Raw genomic sequence first — 25,957 nt, forward strand, 5'->3', positions numbered from 1 at the left:
ACCCTTGTCCGCAAGGTTTCAAGCCCTTAAAAAAGTACAGTCTCCAGATTCCTTCCCTGGTCAGCATTCATTTCCAAGACACTTATGTCTTTATATGTACTTACTGGACCCTTCCAAACTCTTAAAGGCTCAAGCCAGGTGGAAGGGTAGCCTGAGCACTAGGTACTACTGTCCTTGATGGCAGACTACGCTGTTGCACTGACCCAATATTTTTACCACAGAATCCACAGGGCAAGTAAGTAAAATACTTGGTGTCTGGCTTCCCATTACATTGCTTTTAACGTGATTTTCCGAATGTTTTTAATTCAATAAGCTAGGAAAGAATAATATTTCCTACTACCATTTGGAAACACAGCATTCAAATTTCTTTGGAATGATTCAGTGCTTCCGTGCCCTTTAGATTTTCAGTTCAACAATTAAAAAGGAGGATTCATTTAAGGAGATAAAGCAAATTGAGAAGATACTCCCTGTACAAATTGTTAAAGAAAAAATAAAATCTTCTAAAAGGAGCTGAACCAGAGACAACTGTAATCAATGGGAGTCTTCCCATTGAATTCAATGGGCCTTCCATCAGGTCCAAACACCAGTAATTACCTCAATGCTCATTCCATCCCTAAGGAAGATAATGGATATACAATGGCATTGCATGACAGAGGCTGTCTCTATAGAAGATTTTTAAATTTCTTAACATTTCCCAGCACTACTACTACTGTTGCATCTCTACTGGTAGTTGCATTAAGCAGACCAACTGCCAATGTTTTTACAGCCATGTTAGGTAAGCCAGACAACCTACACTAGCACTCTTACCCTTGCTCTTACTGGTGGTAGCATCTGTACAAAATTTAAGAAACAAAGCCTAGGAATGGTGTCCCTAGCCTCTGTTTGGCAGAGGGTGGAGATGGATGGCAGGAGAAAGCTCACTTGATCATTGCCTGTTAGGTTCACTCCCTCTGGGGCACTTGGCATTGGCCACTGTCAGCAGACAGGATACTGGGCTGGATGGACCTTTGGTCTGACCCAGTATGGCCATTCTTATATTCTTAGTGTGTGCAAAGCCAGAGATGGCCATGGTAGGATATTTTTCCCCTTTATGGAATAACAGAGTAAATGAAAGAGGAAAGTGGTCCTTAATTTTTAATTTCTTGTACTTTCCACCCCCTTCCCCCCCTTTGCTGTGCATACTTGTGTCATCTGGACAGAACAATGAAGGACTCCTGAAGTCTACTTCTTCAAGATTAAGATTTACATCCATTTACAAAAAACTGCCACAGATAACGGTCAAGTCCACACAGTGGTAAAAACATCTGAACCAGGCCCATACGGTAGCTTCTAACATAGCTACCACTAGCAGGACTGCCCCTACTGGGGTGAATCTCAACTAAAACATTGCCTAGTCTGCTGGAACTCATGCAGCTGAACTGCTGGCATAGACAGGTCACAGGCATTTTTACTACCCACTCAGGGCAGGTTTTCATGACATGGTGAAAAAAATGCCCGAGTCCTGTTTACACTATTGATGGCAGTTGCTGAAATATAGGTACTAAGTTTTCCAGTGTATACAACCCCTATGACCTGCAGCTATCAAGGGATTAAATTGGCCAGCTCAAATTATTTCATAGACAAAAGTCTAGCCTGTACCCTGCCGAGCAAGTTCAGAGACTAAACATGTATTGGGTTTAAACTCTTCAGATATTTCAGGGTTCAGGTCTAGAAAATGCTGAGCACCCCCAACTGCCAGAGAGACAGGGGGTGCTCAGCACTTCATAGCAGTACCCGGCACCTTGCAGGGCTGAGTAGGCTGAAAAATCTACCCAAAAGGACTAGATTCATACTAAAAAAACCCTGACCCCTTTGTCCTCATAAAATTCTCACTTGCCTTCTACAAAACTCAGATTTAGTTAATATATTTATTTAGCAACACTGCAGTAGATACAACCTAGAGAAAAGAAAAAAGTCTAATGGGGGAGGGGGAAAAAAAGGAACGAAAGAGAAAAAACATGGAGGAAGAAGAAGAATTAGAGGACAAGAGAAAGTAAATTGGAGGAAATAGAATGGAAGGAAGATGATCAGAAAAACGGGGGGAGGGGGGAACAGACAATTCTGAGATGTTTGGAAAGCGTTGGCCTCTCTGTCCCCCACTTGAAAGATATGAAACAAACATTTGGCATATTCAAATGGTCTGTGTTCCCACAAGCAAGTTCTCAGTAGGCCTCAGCTGAACACTGTGCTCCAGGAAAAATTAAAACCTCGTACAAGTACACAGAAGAATCATTCTTTGTCTTTCTGTCTCAAATCCTCCTCCAATAGCCAGCATTTTTCAGGGTGAGTAGCCCCTCACACTCTCGCTGTCTTTCTCCAACACCCCCTTACTCTAAGTAGTTGTATTTGCAGCCTCCACAAAGATAGAAGCAACTGCTCATATATTTTCTCTCTGACATGCAAATATCAGACTTTGTCTTTATTAACAATCGCTGTAACAGAAAAATACACCTTATAGATTAAATAATTTTCTAACTGTTTTCATGGAGCTGGGAAATTATTTTTAAACCCTGCTATGAGGAATAATAGCTCACTTCACAGAGCTAGCTGTAAAGGTCCTATAATGCATGGGGAAAGCCCAGGCTGAAGTGTTCTATGGCTTAATGATATGTTATGCAGGAAAAAGTGTATTTGTAAGGAAATATCATTAAAATAAATAAGAGTTTGCTCTTAAACATGAGTCCTAAAAGTGGGGGAAAAAAACAACACTGCACAGTAAATTGCTTATTAAGGAAAAATATCTAACTCTACAGTTTTCAAAAGGATTTCAGAGCTTGTGTATCTGGTATACGGTGAGGAAACTAAGGGAAAATCCAGGTTGTGGAGAGAAATACCAGTGGCCATACAAGATATTTTTGTTCTGGAAGACAAATTGAAGAAGGTTTAACAGATGCAATTGTTAAAAAAAAAAAAAAAAAGACCAGCTCTGGTATAATTTTGATTCTTCAAGCTGTAAAATGCAGTTGGGAAAATCTGCTCATTTGAAACCTGCAGGGGTAGTGACTTCTATTAATAGTACAGGAGCATGTTCTGGCATTCAAATAATGTGGAATGCTAATTTCAGATCCCTTCCAATTCCATCTCTTTTTTTTTAAATGCCATTTCTGTTTATTTTCAGGGTTTTTGATTGGTTTTATTTTCTTAGACTCATAGAACTGGAAGGGACCTCAAGAGGTCATCTAGTCCAGTCCCCTGCACTCATGGCAGGACTAATTTTGTGGACAACTGTTTCTGGAAATATATTCCAGCAAAAATGGTTTAAGATCCTATTTTGTATTTAGCAACCACCTGCCCTGCAGTGACCTCCCCACATCAAGCTATCGGCAAACAAACAATTTATAATAAGTTACCTGTATTAAGTGGCCCTGTCCATTGGGATAAGAAAAATAAAACCAAACACCTCCAGGAAATGGTCTCAGACACAACAACATCCTCTTTTAGAGCGCCAGCTGAAATGTTGTGGATTTCAGTGTCTATAAAATATGCACTGTATATTCCATATACACAGTTTGTGTACAGTAACAGGAGACTCTACACATTGTATAGGTCTGGGTAACAGGAGACTCTACACATTGTATAGGTCTGGGATTTTCAGAGGAGCCTAAGGAAATTAGGTGCCCAACTCTCAACCTGAAACTCAGTAAGAGTGGTGCACCTATCCCCGCCCCCAGCTTTTTTTAAAATCTCAGCCTGACATTTTTATAGGAAGCCACCAGACAGCAGTTACATAGAACTGTTTTTGTATTTCACCCGTGACTGTGGTCACACCAAAAAAAAAAAAATAATCAATGTTTCAGCTCTAAGTGATCTTTCAGAAAATTGAAAAATCAATTTTGATTAGGGATCTGTATTTCAAGTATCTTATTTTAAAAAGAGCAATCAAATAAATTTGTCTTTCTATTGTTCTATTGCAATGGTGTCTAGATGCCTCAATCAGTGACTGGGCCCTATTGTGTTAGGCACTACACAAATGAGTGAAATAAAGACAGTTGCAGCTCTAGAAAACTCACAGTCTAGATGATGACAAAATGCAACAGGTATTACTTATATTGTAAATCCTTAAGGGGCAGGCACCATCTTTTTGATGTTTGTACAACGCCTAGCATAATGGAGTCTAGTTCACAACTGGGGCTCCTAGGCACTACCATAATACATATAGCAGGCGGATTGAGCAGACAAATGGGGATGAAGTGGAATATGGGAGGAGGTAACAGTAAAACTGGATATGTTTGCATAAATAAGTAATCTCAATGGTCAGAGTACTGGGTATCAGGTGTGATTTAGTCAAATAAGTATAAATTAACTGTTAATGGGATTTTCTTCAGCTTCTTTTTCCCTCAACCCCACTTATGAAGAGGGAACTGAAAGATGACAGCCAAACACTTGCCAACCAACACAAGGCAAGGAAAGAGCCATTCATTGGTTGGTTGTTCTCTTCCAATCTCAGCATCATCAAACTACTAAGCGAAGCATGGGCTGATCCACAACTGTTCTCTTCAGGTTGGTATCAGTATCAAGTTATATGACTGTGACTACAAATAATGAACGCAAAAGGAATAGCGTGAGTTCCTGTGTCAAGGATGGCATGTCTTATTTTGTGACTTTGTGTACAAGTGTTATTGATACAGCAACACTAACCTAAATACCACTGCACAATAGCTAGGTAAATGGTGCCAAACAAACAACAGGTGCCTACTCCAAAGACTTTACAATCCAAAGGTGCATTAAGTACAATACCAAACACAGAATGGCATATTACGGCCAGATTGCTTCATGGAGCAGATGGGTGCTCAGATGATTTTCTGAAAGCAGCGGTGGAAGGAAGCTTCATGTACACTATGCAGAAGTCTCTTCCCGAAAAACAAACCCCATAAAAGGCAGAATATCTGCAGTGGACAAAACAGAAAAGGTTCAGAAAAGAAGCCTGTGCAGAGGGGGAAAGAAAAGAGAACAGGGCCAGTTCAGAAAATGCCCCCAAATGAACCACAAGAGGAAACCCCTAGCTCCATGGATGCGAACCCACCAGGAACAAGATGAAATGATGGCACTGTATTTGACATGTATACTCCAATACCCCTTATTATGGATACAAGCTGCTTTGAGTTGGCTAAGAGTATTTGGGGGGATAATTTGAACCTTATTGAGGATAAATACCCAAACCAGTTCTGGTTACATTCCCTTGTATCCCCCAACTTATGGAACTAAAAACCTTCCTCTATATGGCATGGCAAAGCTGTTGGAGGTAGGGTGGGGGGAGAAAGTTATACACTGAACCCAGGCCTTGCAGATAGGAGCTTGGAATGAATATTTATTAGAAATGACCCTGAGAGGTGAGCTGGAGACATACCGGTTGGGCAGATTAACAGAAAATTTTGAAAGAGAGCAGAACCTGAGTTGAATGTGGAAGTAGAGGGGAAGCTAAGATGAGGATTCAGTTCAGGGGGATACAGGCATACAGGGTTAAATCTTGGCCATGTTGAAATCAGTGGGAGTTTTGCCATTGACTTAAATATATTCAGGATTTAACCTATAATGTCTCTGTGCCCTTTACATGCAGTTATGTCACTCTATGATGTTGGTTGTATATAGTTTTCCATTTGGAAATTCAATGTGTATTTAAGTTTAAATTGTGGTGTGATAGCTTAGCAGTGGTTCCCAAACTTGTTCTGCCGCTTGTGCGGGGAAAGCCCCTGGTGGGCTGGGCCGGGCCGGTTTGTTTACCAGCCGAACCCAGTGGCCGCAATTCGCTGCTCCAGGCCAATGGGGGCTGCTGGAAGTGGTGACCAGTACGTCCCTTGGCCCGCGCTGCTACCAGCAGCCCCCATTGGCCTGGAGCATTGAACCACAGCCAATGGGAGACACAATTGGCCAGACCTGCAGACGCGGCAGGTAAACAAATCGGCCCGGCCCTCCAGGGGCTTTCCCTACAGAAGCGGCATCCCAAGTTTGGGAAACACTGATTTATTCTTTCCTAAGGTCATCTCCACTGAGATGTGGTTCAGGATTGCTGTCAGTCAATATTGCACCAAATTGACCCTTGGTTATAAATCTTGCCTGCCTAATGGAAAAATAGGTGCCCCATCAAAGAACTGAACAGTCACAGAAATCCTATTTGCTCTATTATTTTTTCTATACAAATGCAAGATGACCAGAAAGGAAGCATATACTGCCTGTGTACATAAGAGTATCTGCCTGGTGTACATATACATTTTACACATTTTTAATCTATATTCAATGAAAGTGATGACATTTTCATCTTCTTTTCATTTTCCATTTATTTTCTGTCAGTGAGGCCATATTCTACCTTACTTTTCATGCTACTTGATTATCAGTATTAACATACATTTGCACAAGAATGGCAACACATTTTCAACATAACACTTGTGTCCCCAGTTGAAAACAAAATCAGTTTTATTTTTCAAAAGCAGTAATATTTCATATAAATGGATTTACAAGGAAGTGCATCTTATAAATTAATAAGCCAAAAGAAATTTCAGAGAACCTCTGGCCATGTCTGCAAGACATGCAGTGAAACATTTTTGAATGCAACTTAGATCCAACCTAGCTTCCTATGACTTCTCTGGAAAGTCTCACATAGATTTCAATGGGAGATGCAGAGATCAAAAGGGTCAAATTTCATAAAATAAAGGGTTCAAAATTCAGTAATGATTTTTAACCACCATAGTATATTAAACAGAGAAGCCTATAATGTGGTATAAATAGTACTTTGCTCCACACCATCTGGCAGCTGCAAAGACACAATGGAAAGCAGTTCAGAACATTATCAATCAATTCTAGACCATTTAATTACAATGTATAGCATACACTAGAATAAAAAGTGTCTATCAAGTTGAAATTCTGAATTCAGGGTTCTCATTCATGATGTACAGAGACTTGTATCTCTGAGCATGTTACTGGTATTATACAGGAATTTACTGATTACACAATCAATATCTTTGGACATATTTCAAGTGACAAACTACATACAGTATAGGACTGAAGCCTCTAAACTGAAATTACTCATTGCAATTCTCTGATACTGGGTACTTAAGAAAATGTGTGCTACTGATTTAGTGAAGCAAGCGCATAGTGCTTTTAACTTACCTTCTCATATGCTGCCACCTGCTATCATCTCTCCCTTAAGTCCTGATATCACCCGTTCCAGTCCAATTGCAAGAGTTAATGCTGCCCTGTGAGGGCCTATGATTCCCTGTTGCTACAATGTCTCCTGGCAGAACAGCTGTGTGGTAATTCTTTCTGGTTCAGAGCCCTAAGCATAAAAATAAAGAATATTTAGTATGGCATTGCTACTGGAAAAGCCTCAGAGATATCCTGTATTCCATATAAAGGCTTCAAAGTAATGCAAATTATTTGTATACTGAGTCATAGATTCTTGAGGCGAAAGAAACAAAAAAACAAAACAAAAAAGACACCCTTTTGGGTTTTCCCCCATTCACTGCAGACTTGTTTTCTATTATACATTTACTAGCATTTTTCCAGTTTTAAATGTGCCAACCAGTGGTGCAAGTAGAATTCATTTCTTACTGATACGCTGCACCAGCTAAAGGCGGGGGGGGGGGCATGTGACCTCCCATGTGACCCCACCCCCAGCCCAGGGCCTGTGCTCTCCCCCTCCAATCCCCATGATCCATCCCATGTTACCTGGGTGGGAAGCGCTCCCAGGGGGTGGACACCACACAGCTGCTGTGTGGGCTGCTAAGAGAAGAGGAGGGCTTGCTCTCTGGAACAATAGCCACTTCAGTCACACCTGCTTTGGGAATTGCCAGCAGAAAAGCTTCACACCAGCTCCCTCTGACAGCAGAGAATATTTTTTTCAGACATGCTGGCAACCGAGCCTCATGCCAGCAGCTCCTCCTGCACGGCTGTACCGCCCCCAGCCCTTCTACGCAGCTGCATCTCCCGAGTCCTGTCCAGGGGGGGTCTTTACGGCAGCCCCGCTAGAGGACAGGGCTGGGGGTGGTATAGTCACGCTGAAGGAGCTGCTGGTCGGGGGTTCTGCTCCTTTCACTGTTGCAGTTTCCAGGAGATCCCTGAAATGCAGGGCTCTCTTGGGAACCGCAGTGGTGAAAAGAGCAGAATGGGGGACCGCCCTGGCAGCCCCACGCTGGCAGCTCCTCCAGCATGGCTGTACCGCCCCCAGCCCTGTCCCCAGCTCTGTCCTCCGGTGGGGCTGCTGTACAGACCCTGGACAGGAGACTCAGGCACACAGCTGCGTGGAAGGGCTGGGGACAGTACAGCCAGGCCAGAGGAGCTGCTGGCATGGGGCCGCCGGGTGGCCCCACATTCTGCTCCTCCTGTGTTTTTCTGGTACGCCGTACTGGCTATCAATAGCTTATTGGTACAGCATACCGGACCAGACCACCCTACTTGCCCCACTGGTGCCAATCCATGGGGCTTTCAATGATTCCCTTGGAAGAAAACTAATGGATTTGTCAGAAAATGCATCCTGATACTCAGGCTAATAGAAAGGTAGCTGAACCCAAGAGTGGGAATTTAGTGATATTGTACCCACCAGACATGCATTATTTTCTGTACTGTACTTCTTTTCATGATTGCTATCAACATTTAAAAGTATTTTTAGATGAAATCTAACACATAAGCACCATTCCACATTTTTAACTCCGCATCTTCCATTTTATGCCGTCGTGATGCTACACCCCGTATGATTCATAGAAATATTGTTAGGATATAAATATGGCATAACTAAAATATGTTTTTTTCAAGATGGTCATGTGAGCGATCATTGGAAAGATTATGTTTTACTGAATATGATTATCCTCTTTGTATACATGTATCACTTCTGTATCTGAAGTTGGGAATATTGACTATGAAACAATTACAACTGTGGTTACACCTGGGAAACGCCCACCAGACAGTATGCAATCAGCCTGGATGGGCCATTAGGAAAGACTATGGGTCTTTGAAAATGCTGAACTCCCATCTTCCTGGAGTCCCTTCCTGTGGGCCTTACAAATAAATCTTGTTTCATGGTTGCTTTGACACTGCAAGGTCATGTGATCCACCTTGGACACTGCGGGTATTTTTCCACTTGAAACAAAGGATTCCCACCTTATGTAAATCCTATTTCAGGCTGGGAAGTGAGTTTATCTGGGCTCTTCTCCTTTGCCTCCCCACCCAAGAAACAGGAACTAAGCTGGGGAAAGGCAAGGGCTGAGTCCAGGCTGAGACAGGCGTCTAGTCTGTGAAGAGAAATAACTGGAACTTTAAGCTGCAGAAAGTCTGCAACCTGCCTAAAGAACATTTACGGTGAGAAATTACTATTTGTAACCTGCTTCTTTAGGGAATTAAGCCTATGTTGTGTGTTTTGCTTTATTTTCTCAGTAATCTGCTTTGTTCTGCTTGCTATCCTGTATAATCACTTAAAAAATTACCTTTTGTATTAAGAAACTTATTTTTTGTTTATTTCAAAACCCAGATTGTGCAATTCATAGAGAGCTATACTGCGCAAGACAATATACTTTTGGGTTTACACTCCAGAGGGGGTGTGCACAGGAGTGCTGGGCAATCCCCTAGCTGAGTCCTCCCACAGAGAGCTGATCACAGACTCTGTGTGATTCTACAGCTGGGTGTGTCCCTGCCTCTGTGTGTGCTGCAAAGGGGCTTGAGAGCCTGTCACAGCAGCACAGAGTAAGGGAAACCCAGGCTGGTGGGACAGATGGGCTCAGTGGAACCCCAGCACATCTGCTGGCACCCCCAAAAGGAGGGTCCAAGCCGTCACAACCACCTCCCTCCATCTCCCAATATCTTTTGGCTAGCAAAGAGTGGAGTTTCAGCATCTCTGACTTGGTAATGCTGAGTCAGGGCCTGTTGAAGCAAATACGACCCTACAAGAGCCATGATTCACTGTGCAACCAACTGCCCTGCCTTTCTGTGGAACTGGCATGGTACAGATTACAATGTGAAGGAAAACTGCCTTTGCAGTGTTGGGTAGATTAACTGGTCAGAATCTAAACTCAGTTATACCAGAGTAACAGAGATCAGAGTCTGGCTCACTGTATTAAAATGCGTAATAAACTGAAGAGAAGGATATAATATCAATCCAACCCAATTCACTCACAAGCCAAGATACTGACAGCTCTATAATTAACTTCATCAAGCATAAATGACAGTGTCTCTTTGTTCCCTTTTTTGTCATTTCAGAATCTTGCCTACCATTTACGTTCTCTGTTCTTTTTACAGAATGGAGTTCGGTGATACCAGTTCAGTGAACTGAAGTACTTCTGATTATTGGTACATCCCCATTTCCAAGGGCAGCCTGAGCACTTTGCCAACCTGATTTGCCTCTAAAACAGTAGCCATTTGAATGCAGTTAGCTACAAAACCACGATCTCCAGAAAACATTATTTCAAGGCCAGATTCTTGTGCCCTTGTGCATGTTGTGTATCACCCACATTGCCAGTCATCCCATTGATTTCTGGCCCTAATGTATCACTGCCTGAAGCATTGTCTCTGGGGACCACATTTCTATGACTCACAGCTTCCAAGTGATTTCAGTAAGACTACCGGCAGAGTAAGGTGCTACCCAGGATGAGCAAGGGAATCAGAATCTGGCCCTTAGTATTTACGGATAGTGAGTTTGAGAAAATGTGACCTCATTCCCAAGGGTGTTAGAAGTACTTCGATGAACATCTTGAAAATTTGGTCCTCCATTTCCAGCGCACCAGCAGGTAGGGATGTTTCAGGGGATACTTATGGGTACCCACGTGGTCTGAGAGCTTGCCCTGGCCCATTTTTGACCTATAATTAAAAGCAATAGACTTTTGAGATCTGTATGAAGTTGCTGAATTGCAGAAAGAGATTTTGAATGAGGAATATTTCCCTTAGTTCTTATTTTTTTTAAAAAAAAAATATATATATATATATATATACACACACATACACACACACACACACACACGTCTTTCCATCAAATAGCACATTAGGGGCTTTACCCAAACTCCTTTGAAATCTATGGGAGTCCTTCCATCCATTTTAATGAACTTTTGATCAGGCCTAGTACAGCCAGAATCTGACAAGAAAATAAACAGTTGAGGATAAATATTCACTTATGTCCTGGCCCACAACTTCCTAATAATTTCAATGGAAGGTGGGGCCTTACATAAATGATCAACTCTATGTATGAGCTTGAAAAATCTACACAACAGAAAGCAAGTACATTAATGCAAAACTGGTAAGAACATTCTGATCAGCCTTCCAGATGTGGGGTATGTCTGAGCCCCTGTGCTACTGCTGGCATCATGTTCCTGCAAACGAGTATGTCAAGGCACATATCAAAAACAAAAAACCACCACATGTAAAACTAGGGACATACCAAAAAGGAATTGAAAAAAATATTCAATGTAAAACATAAATTAGACACACCTGCTGGCATTTCAACTCACCTGAGCTTTCATTGGAATACAAGAGCCAACAGTGCACTGGGAGAGGTGAAAATTGCTGTTAGAGCCCAATTCTGATTTATCTTACACTGGTTTTATAGAAGTATAATTCCACTGGTGTCAATAGAGTTATTCCGAATATACACACATATTGTTATAAATTAAACCAGAATCAGGCCCTTAACCTGTGCATTTAGGACTCTCAGTGATGTTGGAATTCTTAATGTTTAGTGAAAGGTCAGTTCCTGCACAATAATATGGCAGATATTTTTCCTTCTGTTACATACCGTCAGCCTGAGTAACGAGTGATGTAGCAATGCTTGAATGACCAAATGATTCCTAACACTTAACTTAAATGGCAGCCTGAGAAGGTAAGCGGTTTCCTTTCCAGCATAAAGGCACATAATCATACTAGCTAGATAGTTCTGTTTATGCTTATTATACATGGGCCAACTAATAGTCTAATTGGTAGCTAATGTGTGTTTATCATAGTAATGGTGTGTCAATATCGTAGAACTGTCAAAATAGTGTTTCCACTGTTCTATCACTTTGTATATGTTGGTCTACTGAAACCTTAATATTTTCATCAAAATTTAATATGATAAATACCACATCTCTACTATACCAAAATAAGCAATTTATGCTGTATTAGGGTCTTCTGTATCATATTAGCATCTTTTAACTTTTATGGGGTGAATAAATAATCTATTACCAATGACAGCTTCAAGTTCAAAACTGAATTGAGTAGTATAAATTCACTTCCTTTCAGTTCATCCCTAAAATAAACTGTGAGAGGCTTATTCACTCATTAAAAAGGTTTGGGGGGTGTGAAATCTGCTATATCAAAATAATTATATAAAGCATTCAGTCTTAAAGGAAAAGGATGAGATCACAGCATCACTTCAACTTTTGGATGTAATCTTGTTAAAATGAAGACATTAAACAAAATTAACAGAAAGGAGTTAAGTACAAATCTATAAAAATGCCCAATTTATTTACACTGTGCATTAAATTCATCATTTCATGTGAAAGGACAGTTATTGTCACTGTAAGGTTTCCTAATCCACTTTCAGATAAAAATAAAGAGGGCTGCATTTAGAAGCTTTGTAGACTTTTTCCCCCTTCTGACAGCTTTCAAGTGGCAGCATATTATTTGGTTGCTGCTACATACAAAGTGTCTTAATTAAAGGTTGTCTAAAAATACAGAACATTTTCACAACCACATCTGCCATTAACTCTTCTGACATTCTGGTGGCATTAAGTACCAGAAAATTATTTGCAGATTGAATAGAATTCCACTCTTCTTGTGCACTGTCTTTAGAGCAACGGTTACAAATTTAAACAGCATGTTTGCAATTGGAAAGCATGATAATTATTGGAGGTACTGCAGCCTGTTCTACTAAAGCAGCAAAATGGCTGTGCCACTCCTTTGAGACCCAGAGTGTGTGCCTATCACAGACTGTAATTTATACTCCATTTCTTTAAGATTCATTATTTTAGTCTAAATTGTGGCTTTGCCATGAGACCTGAGCAAAGGACAACTGGTTGTTGTGCTGCAGCAGGAGCCACAGTCTGCCTTTCTTCTACCCCTTGCCTAGTACACTACATCAGAGGCGAAATCCGGGCCCCAGTTTAGTCAATGGCACAACTCCCACTGATTTCAATAGGATCAGGTTTTCATCACGGTTCTATACCCAGTAGAGTGTATATCCTCTGGCATGTGGGTGCAGAAATGTTTGACTGTTGCACAATGCACTGAACAAGGCTTTCTGTCCAGTCCATGCCTCTTCCCACCCTTATGCATAGGAAAGGTATATAGCAGCCCTATATTAGCAGTTTGCTGGAGTCACTACCTGGAAATCTGTATTTGTAGTGTTTTGAAACAACATTGAATTGAAAAAGAGGAAAAAAAAGAAATACATTAGAAAACTAGTATCCTATATCATTACATTCATTTTTAAATGGACATTCTGCTTAAAATGATACCACACTGTAACGCCTGAATATCAGAAAGTCACGCTAGTGTATTAACTTGCTGATAAGAGTATTACATGAGCAGGACTGATATGGGCAAGAGCAATGAAGCTGAGGAGATCTGACACACACAAAAAATGAGAGGTTGCCTTTTTACCCTGATTCTCTCACCTAAAGATGCAGCTGACAATAAAAAAAGGTTAAGATGGTGGCAAAAGCTGTGGCAGGACGTACAAAGTGGGTTCTAGCCCACGAAATCTTATGCTCAAATAAATGTGTTGGTCTCTAAGGTGCCACAAGTACTCCTGTTCTTAATACATATGGAGATATTATGAAAGGTGTGTTACTTAACCTCAAAGGGAGAAGCATTAAAGGGAAATTTAATGAAGAGGTTAAGATTAGGAGGAGTTAAACAAAATACTGACCCGTATCTCATTTTTATGCTGTCCTGTGATTTAAAAAAATAAATAAATAAAAAATAAATGAATAAGTCAACTGAATTAATAGAAGGCACATTTAAATCTGAAGAGGATACACTACTTCTGCAGAATTCACTGCTATCAGCAGTCATCAAGTCAAGTCCTGTGGCTTACTAATTATGATCAACCATATTTGCAGTTGTGCAGACCAAGATAAAGGTAACTACGTTTCATGTTTTAGGGAAAGAGTGGATTTCTCAGTGAAGCCAGAAATGGAATATTCCTGTTTACATTCCATGTACAGAGCTGCACAGGTTTCTAGATGCATTATGAGTTTTCACCTTCCTTTGAAGCACCAGCTATTGGTCTGTGCTAGATCCTAGACCAGGGGTCTCAAACTCAAATGACCATGAGGGCAACATGGACTAGTACATTGGCCCGAGGGCCACATTACTGACACCTCCCCACCGCCGCCCTCGGCCCTGCCCCCACTCCACCATGAGGCCCTGCCCCTGCCCCGCCTCTTCCCACCCCTTCCCTGCCCCCATTCTAACCCCTTCCCTGAAATCCCCACCCCAACTCCGCCCCCTCCCTGCCCCCAGGGGGTGCAGGAAGGGTGTGGGGTGTGGCAGGGGCTCAGGGCAGGGAGTTGGGGTGTGGGGTGCAGGAGGGATGAGGGGGTGCGGAAGGGGGTCAGAGCAGGGGGTCGAGGTGCAGGGTGTGGCACTGGGTTCAGGGCAGGGGGTCGGGTGCATGAGGAGGCTCAGGGAAGGGGACTGGGGTGCAGGAGGGGTTCAGGGTGCAGCAGGGAGTTCAGGGCAGGGGGTCAGGTGCAGGGTGCGGCAGGCAGCTCAGGGAAGGCGGTTGGTTCGGGGTGCAGCAGGGGGTCAGGGTGCGGCAGGGGGCTCAGGGCAGGGGGTTCAACTGCAGGAGGGGCTCGGGGGGCGGGCTCTGGCCCGGCACACACCGGGGGCAGGACAGGCTCCCTGCCTGCCCACCCTGCCTCTATGCTGCTCTGGGAAGTGGCTGGAATGTGGGGGAGCAAGGGCACAGGGGAGTGTGTTGCTGTTGCTTCAGGCACCGCCCCCAGCATCTCCCATTGGCCGGGAATGGGGAACCGCGGCCAAGGGGAGCTGCTTGGGGGCGTGCCTGAAGCAACATCACCACACACCCCTGTGCCTCTCTTTCCCCATCTTCTTTCCGCTTCCCAGAGCCGCGCGGGGGCAGGGCAGGCGGGCAGGGAGCCTGCCCTGCCCCTGGTGCGCATCGGGCCAGAGCCGCTCTAGGAAAATGCTGGGGGAGGACAGGGGGGCTGTGAGGAGCTCGCGGGCCACAGAAAATACCTTTGCGGGCCGCATGCGGACCGCAGGCCGTGTGTTTGAGACCCCTGTACTAGACCAATGGTCTGAGCCACTGTAGTAAGTTTTATGTCTCTAAGTTTCATACACAATGATAAGTATTAAGTTAATATAAATAATACAGATGTTTGCCTTGGAGCTATCATTTCAAGCACTTTTATTGTTTTGGATTTTTTAGATTATTCTTTAGATTGCAAACCTACCAGAGCAGGCCTTGTCTTTTTTCCCCACAGCATCCAGCACAAAAGGTCCTAATCTCAGTTGGTTGCTACTATAATGCAAATATTGACAACAACAACAGCTCCTGATGATTAATATTATATCGTTACTTCACTTGCAGTCCTTTCAACTTCACCCAGACTGATGATGACATTCTAACAGGAATAGCAGATTCTGCTTTCTTTTTTATTTCAGTATATTGGTGCTTCTGAAAAATTGGAGGATTCTGAAAGTTTGTTGACTGATGAGGAATTAAAAATTGATATTAAAACCATATCATAACTGTAATTCATAGAAGGTAAAATTAACCCCTGGGAAAGGCCAGTATCCAGAGTATCAAAGGGTAAAATGCATGATGGTGTGTTTTTGATCTCAAGATAGACACAGGCCTTCTGCACAGGGGTAAATTTCACCTCAGGAAAGAGTTAAAATTTAAAGAAAACCATGGCAAGAAAAGAGTGGGTCAGAAAAGACGATGTGAACAGAATTAAGACAAAAAAGTTGGAAAATTGCACCTGTTTGTTTCTATTTAATAGTCCTGTATTCCAAATGTTTTATTAGAATAATTTAGGGAAAATAGCGTATGCAAATCATTTGGCCTGATCCTCTTGTTTAAAAATTATTACACTAGCAAGCAGAGTATATGGGTGAAGTCCTGCCCCTTTAAAATCAACAGGAGTTCTGCAACTGATTTCAATAGGGTCAGGATTTTACCCTGTTTTGTAAGAGACAGAGTAGTGGAATGGGGGACGGTGTAACAACAGAGTGCATTGCTTTAGAAAAGATAGGAGAAAAAAATAATACTTTACCTATACCTCTGAGTTTCCTTGCTCTGTTGTTAATGTTTTTCAGTTGTTTTCAATTAAGATAAATGTCTGAAACACAATGGCATTATGTTTGAACTCTTTTCTGTTCAATTTAAGTGGATTTTAAACAGGAAGCTGACGGTCCTTTTGAATGTGAAACTTTGTATTAGAACCAAATGTCGCTCTTTAATCTCATTTGGTACATATACTAAAGTAATTATTGCTTTATGAAGCCTTTTAAAAGATTTATATACTCCATCAAATTGTACTTCTATGGCTACTGCTCTGTTAGATTTCAAACTAAAATAGAAAAAAAACTTCAACTTTCTTAGAACTGTTTTATTTCCTTTTATCATAAAAAAGCTGTTAAGTGAAGTCATTTTCTCCATTGTGGTTTAAGGCCACAACAGTTCTTGTGTGTCTATCAAAACACTTTTTTTTTTTTTAGTATGGAAAAATCACCTTACCTACGTTGTTTCCCTAAAATTGAATTTCATCTAATTTTTCTGATCACTGTTTCCTAGTATTGCAGTCACCATGTCTTACCTTTGAAAGAAAAAAAAAAAAACCTAAACTTCATACTGTTACTAAGAATTGTGGGCCAGATTCTGATACTGTAACTCATGTTGAGAAACACCTTTATTCCATGACTGGTTCCACTGAAATAATGTGATTTTCAATTTGAGTAAGAGTAACCAAATCTGGCTTTCGAAGGATAAATATTCTAGGTGATTGGAGGGGAGACTAACAAAGGAATTTTGATAGGTATATTTTATGCCTAAGCAAAAATAAATACATCTTGCTGATTATTACCAGAGATACAGTCATAACAAAGGCATTCAATATGAACAGAAATTTGACTCTGACTAAATATCTAATGAAATAAACATATTTTAAATAATGAACTAAGGTATCTTAGGAAAATAAAGTGAATCATGAATATTAAAGAGGAAAAGGGCATAATAATATCAGCTGCTGAAGAGATAAAACTAATGGAACGTTGTCTGAATACTGATTTCTGTCCAACTAACTTATGTGATGACAGGTCTACATTATTACAGTAGCTTAACGAAGATCATAGCCCTGTTGTTCAAAGTGATGTGCAAACATATGAAGAGACTCCCCACTCCAAAGAGAAACTAAAACAGACAAGCCAGCCAAAGGGTGAGAGAAAGGAAGCATTATCATAGCCATTTGACAGATGAGGAAACTGAGGCACAGAGCGATTAAGAGACTTGTGTGAGGCTACAGAAGTCATCTATGGCAGAGCTGAGAATTGAAACCAGATTTCTAAGTGACAGTTCAGTGCCTTATTCACAAAACCATCTTATGCTAGCTCTTCCACTGTGTCTTTAGCATGCTTATGCATAGCTTAAATTTAGCTGCGGCCAAGCAGGGCGCTAATACGGTTAGTTCAGGCAGTGGAGGAAGAGACAAATAGCGTTAGAACTGGAAGAGCAATGGCTGACCAAACCACGTTAGAGCCCCTTTTGCCAACAACCAAGTCTGAACTGTAAACAAGAACATGCTTTAAATGCAATGCAGAGCAGACAAAGCCAGTGTAACAGGGTCACACCCTCTTCTACCACCATCCACAACGAGTGAGTGAAATACAAAAGGAAGCTGGTTTCGAGAAAACAACTCAGGTGGCAGGGGGTTAATTTGGTACTGTAACAGAAAGAGATCTGAGACAGCAACTATTTTTTACTTTCCTCAGTTTAGTAGGAACTCTCCTGGGACCATGAGGACAAAGTTCCCAACAGATGAGAGAGAAGAAATTCCCTTTTCCTTCCCTGGTGTTTTTTGTTTGAGACCCTTTGCAAGGGCATTGGAAGAAGGCAGTTACCAACTTCTTTGTCTCATTTCTTATCTGTCGTCACCATTTGTTAGCCAGCAAACCTTCCCACTTCCCCTCTTACATTTTTCTACGTACACCTAAACTCATGCCTACAGGAGCAGAGCTCAGAAAAAGGAAATCACAGCAGTACCAAAGATTCCAGGCAGCTGCACACCAGGTCTAATGGTAGAAATGCCAATGCAGACCAATTCTGAATTGAGGAGGGAAGAGTGTCCCTCACAGAAGTTGTATGGAAAATGGTGTTTATATGTGACTGATTCTGCTTCTATATCTGCGTAGCTGCATTGACTTCTGTGGAATTACTCCTAATGTACATCTTTCTGTGAGTCAGTCACCTTCTATCCCCATAAGCCCTCTCCCCTCATCTATAAAACTGTTCAAACATGGACCGGGCAGACTCTGTTTTTGATAGAATGTGTAGGGATGTGTTCAAACACAAGTGATTACTTACCCTTCTGGCTTCCCACAGGAAGAGGCTAATAAAAAAAAAAAAAGTAGCAGAGAGATCATGGTGACCACAGCCAGTGCAGAAGCTCCCATTAGCCTTACACGGCAGTGTTTGAATGACCCACCTCAGAGGTGTGGCAAAATACTTTCTCTTGGACCTTAAGAGGGCCACATTCGCAAAGATCCGGTGTTCCAAGATGAAGAGTATAGGAGATGCACCCTTTCCATTTTGGGGGGAAAACATTACTACACTATGATATTGTCCAGGCACAGCCTCCAGGAAGGGAGCATGAATGAGGGCGCAGAGCGCCAGCAGATGAGCCTTTGGATGAAAGGATGCTTCCTGAGAGCAGTAGAGCTTTCATTCAGAGCTAGATTCTGCAACCCTTGTGCATACTGATTACTATCATACTCTGCAAATAGTCCCAGTGAGATTAGGGAAATAACTCAAGGCACAAGATACTACTCAGTGTAATGATGGTGGAATCTGGTCTCTGTGTAGCTCAGTTGTGGTAACAGGTGATCAAAGCGTTCTTCTGGGGGAAGGGCACTATTTGTCATGTAGGCTAATTTTTCTTGGGAGTGAACAGGAATTAAAAACTTACCTCTTCTGGTACCACAGCGATGCTCTTAAATTGGTGAGCTGATATCTGCCCTAGATGGCATGAAATATATGTCCTAAAGTTCAGTCCAAGTCCCTAAGTCATGTGATAGGTAGAAAACCAACTAAGACCCTTACATATGGGGACATAAGGATCATCTTTCCTTCTTATCACAGTTTAAAAAAAAAATAACTGTCATTAAATATCTTTTAACAAACCCACATATGGAATGGTTTGACCAAAGCTAAAGCAACACAAGATCATGAAGTTCACTAAATCATCTGTTCAGAATTATTCCCAGCAGTAATGAAGTGTGAACAATATAGAAATAAAATTAAGAACAAAACTGCTCTCTGCAGGTAATTGACAAATCTGTTTTGTGGTGGTAATTTCTGATCTGCAATGCTCAGTTCAACATTTAACTGACTGATTGTCTTGACAGATAAATCTTGTTTGTTCTAAATGGTCTTTTACTCAGAGAGAAAGGTTAAAAAAATCCCAAATAAATTAAATATTCTATTTTTTTTCCTAGCAGTGATGCTTGTTCTCTTCCAGGAGGCATACATCAGCCTTCTCCCATGGTACAGGTTAGAGGGCCAAGTTTATTATAGGAATATTAGCCTCCCACAATCCCTTACCGTTTCACCACTGAACCCACGTAAAGATATTTTCTCCTTTAGTAAACATAACATTTTTATTGACTTTCCATTTTTGAAAGAATGAAGACTACTACCTACAAATGAGTCCTCACAATGTAAACACAAGCAAAAATCAAAACACAAAAATTCAGCCAGAAAGTAAAAGATGGGGGGAAAAGCTAAGTAGAAGTACATCCAAATCTGAAAAGGTACCCAACAATTAAATTCACTCTAGTCCAAAATTCTTATGATAATAATAATCTATTGCTCTGATTCACCTACTGGACCAATGATTTTCTTTCAGCAAAGTTACATTTATTTACTAAATTTTTCTTCACCACTAACTTAAGGCCCAGTATGGAGACCACTCACTTGCTAGCATAGGGTTCAATCCATAGTCCCAGCTCCACTTGTTTTGCACTACTGCAGCAGCACAAACAGCTGGGATTCTCTCTGACACAGAGTCAGGTATTGCCAACCCAACATAACTACTCAACCACCCAACTTCTCAGTATAGGGAGTGAAGCATGTCAGAGGGTGGGGTAAAGGCTGAGGACTAATCCTTGGCTGCTGCAGCAGATGGCTCAGGTGGCATAATTTAAAGCAGCCCCTGCAGGTGCTCTCAGTTATGCCAGTGGCCATTTTTGCCCAGAATCAGAGAAGTGGAAAAGTAATAAATAAAACTTTCCCTCCAAAGAATATAAGCTTTAGTCAGATCCAGCAGGTGGAAGATTCCGCTGCTGTAGGGAAGTTTGTGTTTGTTGTTCAGCCACTATAGGAGCTTCTACCAATCCCCTTGGCTAGCTCTCTGAGCAATTAGAAGGACCAATGTTTCCCTGTGTTTGGGTGATTTCCCAGCAGCCAGAATAGCCCCAGTGGTCATTGGCAGCCAGCACAACTTAGAGAATCCAGGTTGCTCTAAACTCTGCCTCAGGACCAACCCAGTGCTCAGCAGCCCCAGGGTCGAGAGCAGAGAGTTTAAATCCTTTTAAGCTGTCCAGGCACAAAAACAGAAGAACCTGGTGTCATGAGCCAAGTTACAGGAAAGCAACACACTGTAAAGGGTTGTTTGTGATAGGAGCTGTAATGTTTCACCTAGATACATCCATACTAACTGTTTTGTCTTTCAGTTCAACTGCCACCTACAACTTAAATTTACAAACATAACTATGATTTACCTCAGTCACCTGAGCAGAATAGCTCAATACAATCATACTCCTTAGATTGACGGTGCAGGTTACCTGAATCTAATTTCACATCATCAGAGCACCTTTTTTTTTAAATATCTCCTGGGATTCAAGAGATAAAAGCACAAAAAGATTCCAGGCAACAGTTAATAAAATAAGTATTTATTTAACTATAACATTACAATCTGCTTTGTTTTAAACTATAGAATCTTTGAAAGCTCTCTCTTTTTAAAGTAACCAAATTGAAATTTTCTAAATGTAATTAAGAATATGGTGGCGGGGTTCTCTCCCCTTTTAAAATTAAATGTAGATGTTAACTAAACACTGGCTCACTTTCAGGTCTATGGCCCTTATTGTATTTTCTTCCCAAATGCTCTCAATAAGCTGTACAACATGTAAGTCATAAGTACAGTTGTGCAGACACAAAACATTCACTTGCTATCATGTATCTTTCAATCAGTCCATTTCACTTGTGTTGATGAAGGAGAAATTATACACCACTAACTCACCTGATACCATAGTAACCCCTGAATCAATCTAAGTTTATTTCATAGATTCTGGTTCTGCAAAATAATACTGTGTTAAGGGTGAAGTTGAAAGAAAATAGACTTTGTCTAACAATGGGGATAAGCTCCAATTACAGCCTTCAGTGCAAAACCTTAATCTAGTCAGCAAAGCTGCTATTTACTTTGAAGGAAGAGGCAGAGCTTGAAACCGCAGGTAAACTGCACTGCTGGTGTAATCAGGTTCTTCCTGATCCTGAGGCATCCACAGGGGCGGCTCTAGACATTTCGCTGCCCCAAGCACGGTGGCATGCCGTGGGGGGCTCCACCAAAGCCGCGGGACCAGTGGACCCTCCGCAGGCACACCGCCGAAGGCTGCCTGCCTGCCGCCCCCCCGGCGACCAGCAGAGCGCCCCCCACGGCTTGCCACCCCAAGCACGCACTTGGCGTGCTGGGGCCTGGAGCCGCCCCTGGGCATCCAGCCCCTGCACACACTAGAGCAGGGGTTCTCAAACTTCATTGTACCACAACCCCCTTTTCACTACAAAAATTACTACACGACCTCAGGAGAGGGGACAGAAGCCTGAGCCCACCCACCTGCCACTACCCCTGAGGGGGAACCAAAGCTTAAGTGTTTCAGCCCCCTCTGGAGGGCCTATAACCTGAGCCCCACCATCCGGGGTGGAAGCTGAAGCTTGAGCCCCACCGCCCAGGGCTGAAGCAAGTTTAATGGCAGCCCTGGTGACCCCATTAAAACAGGTCCTGACCCACTATTTGAGAACTGCTGCACTCGAGCTACAGGAGAGTAACTCCAACTTATGCTACACCAGTTGAGGACTAGGTATATAAGCGCTCTATTCCACCATGCCCCTTCCTTGCTCCCTAAATACCCCAGCATGCCCCCTCATGGAAGGGATGGAGGATTCAACTGGTGTATAAGGAGCCACGGCCACCTTAGTCAGCTGTCTGCTATTGGGGCGCTCCCATGGCATCTCTAACTTGGCACAAAATGGATTTACCAGCTTAGAACATTTGCCCTGGGGAGTTGCACTAAAGCAGTCAAACTGGTTGGTGGAGTCAGTACAAATGCCCCTATGTAGATGAGACCCTAGAAAGACTTCATTCATCTGAGGGCTAACGATTCTTAAAAACCCCGTGAAGATTCAAACTCTGAACTTCATGAGCAGAACAGAGATCTCTTAGCACCAGGTTTATGTTCACAAAAGTCTGATGCATTCTTGGAGGTGAATATTCCCTTTCCCATACAGATTCTTTTTACACTAGATATTTTATTTCCTTATACACATTCTCTATGCTCGTGTACAAAACATAAAACTGCAAATAGGCACAAAACTTTCCCTCTCCCATCTCATTTTTCTTTTGCAAAATTAACATGCTGTCAGATAAATCAAATATTTCCCCCAAGGAAAAGTTATAAATACATTTAGTTGATACTATGAATTCACAACCATAATTGTACCCAAAGATTTCAATTGTGAAATTGCAGTACAGTACTAAGGGCCTAGTATTCAGAGGTGCTGAGCTCCCTTTGACTTCAAATGGTGTTGTGGTGGTGGTGGGGGGGCTCTATAATTCTTAAAAATCAGGCCCCAGATAGCAAAGGCATTTTCTCATCTATTCCCCTCTAATTTCTAGGGTCTAATCTAGTTTCCTCGTTCTCTGAATCACAGTTCTCTGGCCAGAAAAATGATTGAAAGCCAAACAAAGTTTAAAGCATTTGTGGTTTTTATTCCTGTTTGTTTCCCTTGCAGGTTTTTCCTGGTACAAGCTGCAGTGTAGTTGCTGATCCTTGAAATGAATTGAATTTTTCTTTAGCTCTAGTAGACCAAGAGGCTTTTACCTTAGACTATGTTGATCAATACTTTCCTGTGACTTCCCATAGTGCAATTCCTTTCACTAACCCTATGCTGACCTACATTTTCTTTATTCTCCCATGATATTATCTCAGATGCTCACCTAGGACTTCTGTGGTTTTGCTAAGTACACAACCTCTTTTGGTTTCTAAACAAAGCCTCCTTGTTTCCCGCTTGGACACAGAACTACTTCTCCAAAATGTTTTGCACTAACAGAGTCTTTCCCCTACATTAAACTCCCTTTTCCCCTCACTATTTAGAGTATTATTTCAGAAGTAGCTTTCTGAACTGGTGTTACCAGGTCACCCAAGTGATTTTAAGTGTGTTGCTTTCCTAGTCATTGGAACTTTATGGTCAGAAACCTTCCTTCCCCATGGTTGTCATCTTTTCTTCTCTGTTTCTTCTGTTTCTCACTCTGTGTGTATTTTATATATATAGCTTTGTTAGCGGCTGGTGTTAAGGAAGTTCAGTGTTCCTTTGTTATTTGTAGCTTGGCTTTTTCTCTCCGGTGTTACATGCTACTTTCAATTCCAATTTCTAGCTTTTCTCTGTGTTGTTCATATAATGCTGCAAAACAAGAGGAAACCTCTACCTCACAAGCACACACATTTCAGTCTTGTCTAGGAGGGTTGTAGCTGTATGTGAATTATATTGCCAGTCTTCTAGCAGAACATTTAAAAGGGATATGTAGCAATCTGTGACCCTAAGCAAACTTCTCACAGCTGGCCCTTAAATTATCTCCACCTAGCTCTGCCCAGACAGGCAGCAAAACCTCTCAAATAAATAAATCTTGAAACAAAATCTTTACAACCAGGCATACCTGTTAGGGGGAGGGTTTTCCCAGTGCTCCTCCACAGGTTGGAGATAGAATCAAACAGATCCATCTCATTCACCCCAGCCTGGGAAAAGCTAGCAGGCAACTAGTCCTCTTCCTGCTAGTGTCTACCTTGTTATGAGGGAAGAGGAAGGTTATATGCTGCATTCCTTCCCAGAAGTTATCCTGATTAGCTGAGAGAAATGGAAGCCCTGCCTGCCCTACACTACAGGGCTCCTGGTCCTAAGCCCTGAAGAAAATAGTAGATAGGGGCTTTCCAGACACCAACCGTTAACCCATAGATTCAGAGAGTTTAAGGCCAAAATGGGCTATTGATCACCTAGTCTGACCACCTGTATATCACAGGCCATTAATTTACACCCGGTCAGCCCTCTCTTGAGCCCAATAACTTGTGTTTGACTAACATATATCTTCCAGGAAGGCATCCAGTCTTGATTTTAAGTCATCAAGGTATGGAGAATCCACCACTTCCCATGGTGTTCTATTCCTTCGGGTAATGATCCTCACTGTTAAACATTTGTCCCTAATTTCTAATTTGAAGTTGTCTGGCTTCAGCTTCCAGCCATTGGTTCTTGATATACCTGTCTCTGCTAAATTAAAAAGCCCTTTAATATCCTGTATTTTCTCCTGAAAAGGTACTTATATGCAGTAATCCAGTCACCTCTCAATCTTTTTGATAAGCTAAACAGATGGAGCTCTTTAAATCTCTCACCATAAAACATGTTCTCCAGCTTGTGCATCATTTTTTTGTGGCTTTTTTCTGAACCCTCTCCAATTTTTCAGCATCTTTTTAAAAATCTGGACACCAGAACCGTATGCAGTATTCCAGTATTGGTCTCAGCAATGCCATATACAGAGGTAAAATCCTATTCCTACTCACTATCCCCCTGTTTATACATCCAAGGAGCTCATTAGCCTCTTTTGCTATGGCAAGGCACAAGGCACTCATGTCGAGTTGCTTGTGCAGTATGACCCTTAAATCGTTTTCAGAGTCATGTCTTCCAAGAAATAGATCCCCATTCTATAGGTATGGCCTGCATTTCTTGTTTCTAGACGTACAACTGTGCATTTTGTTTGAGGGCTCAGGTTACCATATTGCTCTGTATGCCTGCCCGCTCCTCATTATTATTTACCACTTCACCAGTCTTTGTGTCAGCTGCAAACTGTATCGGCTGTGATTTGATATTTACTTCCAGATCAATGATGAAAATGTTGAATAGCATCAGGCCTCGTATCGATCTCTGCAGAACCCAAATAGAAATGCCCCCATTCAGTGACGATTCCCCATTGACAACTACTGTTGGAGAGCTGTCAGTTAGCCAGTTCTTAATCCATTTAATGTGTGCTTTATTGATATTGTATAGTGCTAGTCTTTTTATCAGAATGCCGTGCAGTACTAAGTCAAATGCCTTACAAAAGTCTAAGTGTATTATACCTATGCAGTTAACCTTTATCAACCAAGTTTGTAATCTCATCAAAGAATGAATTCAGGTTTGTTTGACAAAACCTAATTTTCCATAAAACAATGTTGACTGGAATTAATTATATTCCTATCCTTTAATTCTTTATCAATTGAAACCTGTATTATTTTAATCCCTACTCCATCATTTTGCCCAGGACTGATGTCAGGCTAACTGGCCTATAGTTACCTGCTTGTTCTTGAATACTGGCACAATAGCACTCTTCCAGTCTTCTGGGATTTCCCTAGTATTCCAAGATTTATTAAAAATTAACAGCAGGAGGGCCTGAGATCTCATTCAATTCTTTTAGGATTCTTG

At 41.8% G+C, this 25,957-nt stretch overlaps 1 long non-coding RNA gene across 1 annotated transcript; it reads right to left on the minus strand.

Moving 5' to 3' along the window:
• Positions 1-6,427: 6,427 nt before the first annotated feature.
• On the minus strand, positions 6,428-24,280 carry LOC120373078. The gene is made up of 3 exons (XR_005585359.1): positions 24,165-24,280; positions 7,144-7,309; positions 6,428-6,787 (listed from the first exon to the last, which is right to left on the minus strand). It is a non-coding gene; the product is annotated as an uncharacterized LOC120373078 (long non-coding RNA).
• Positions 24,281-25,957: the final 1,677 nt, after the last annotated feature.

Source organism: Mauremys reevesii, linkage group 10, assembly GCF_016161935.1.
Source record: "Mauremys reevesii isolate NIE-2019 linkage group 10, ASM1616193v1, whole genome shotgun sequence".
Classification (NCBI taxonomy): Eukaryota; Metazoa; Chordata; order Testudines; family Geoemydidae; genus Mauremys; species Mauremys reevesii.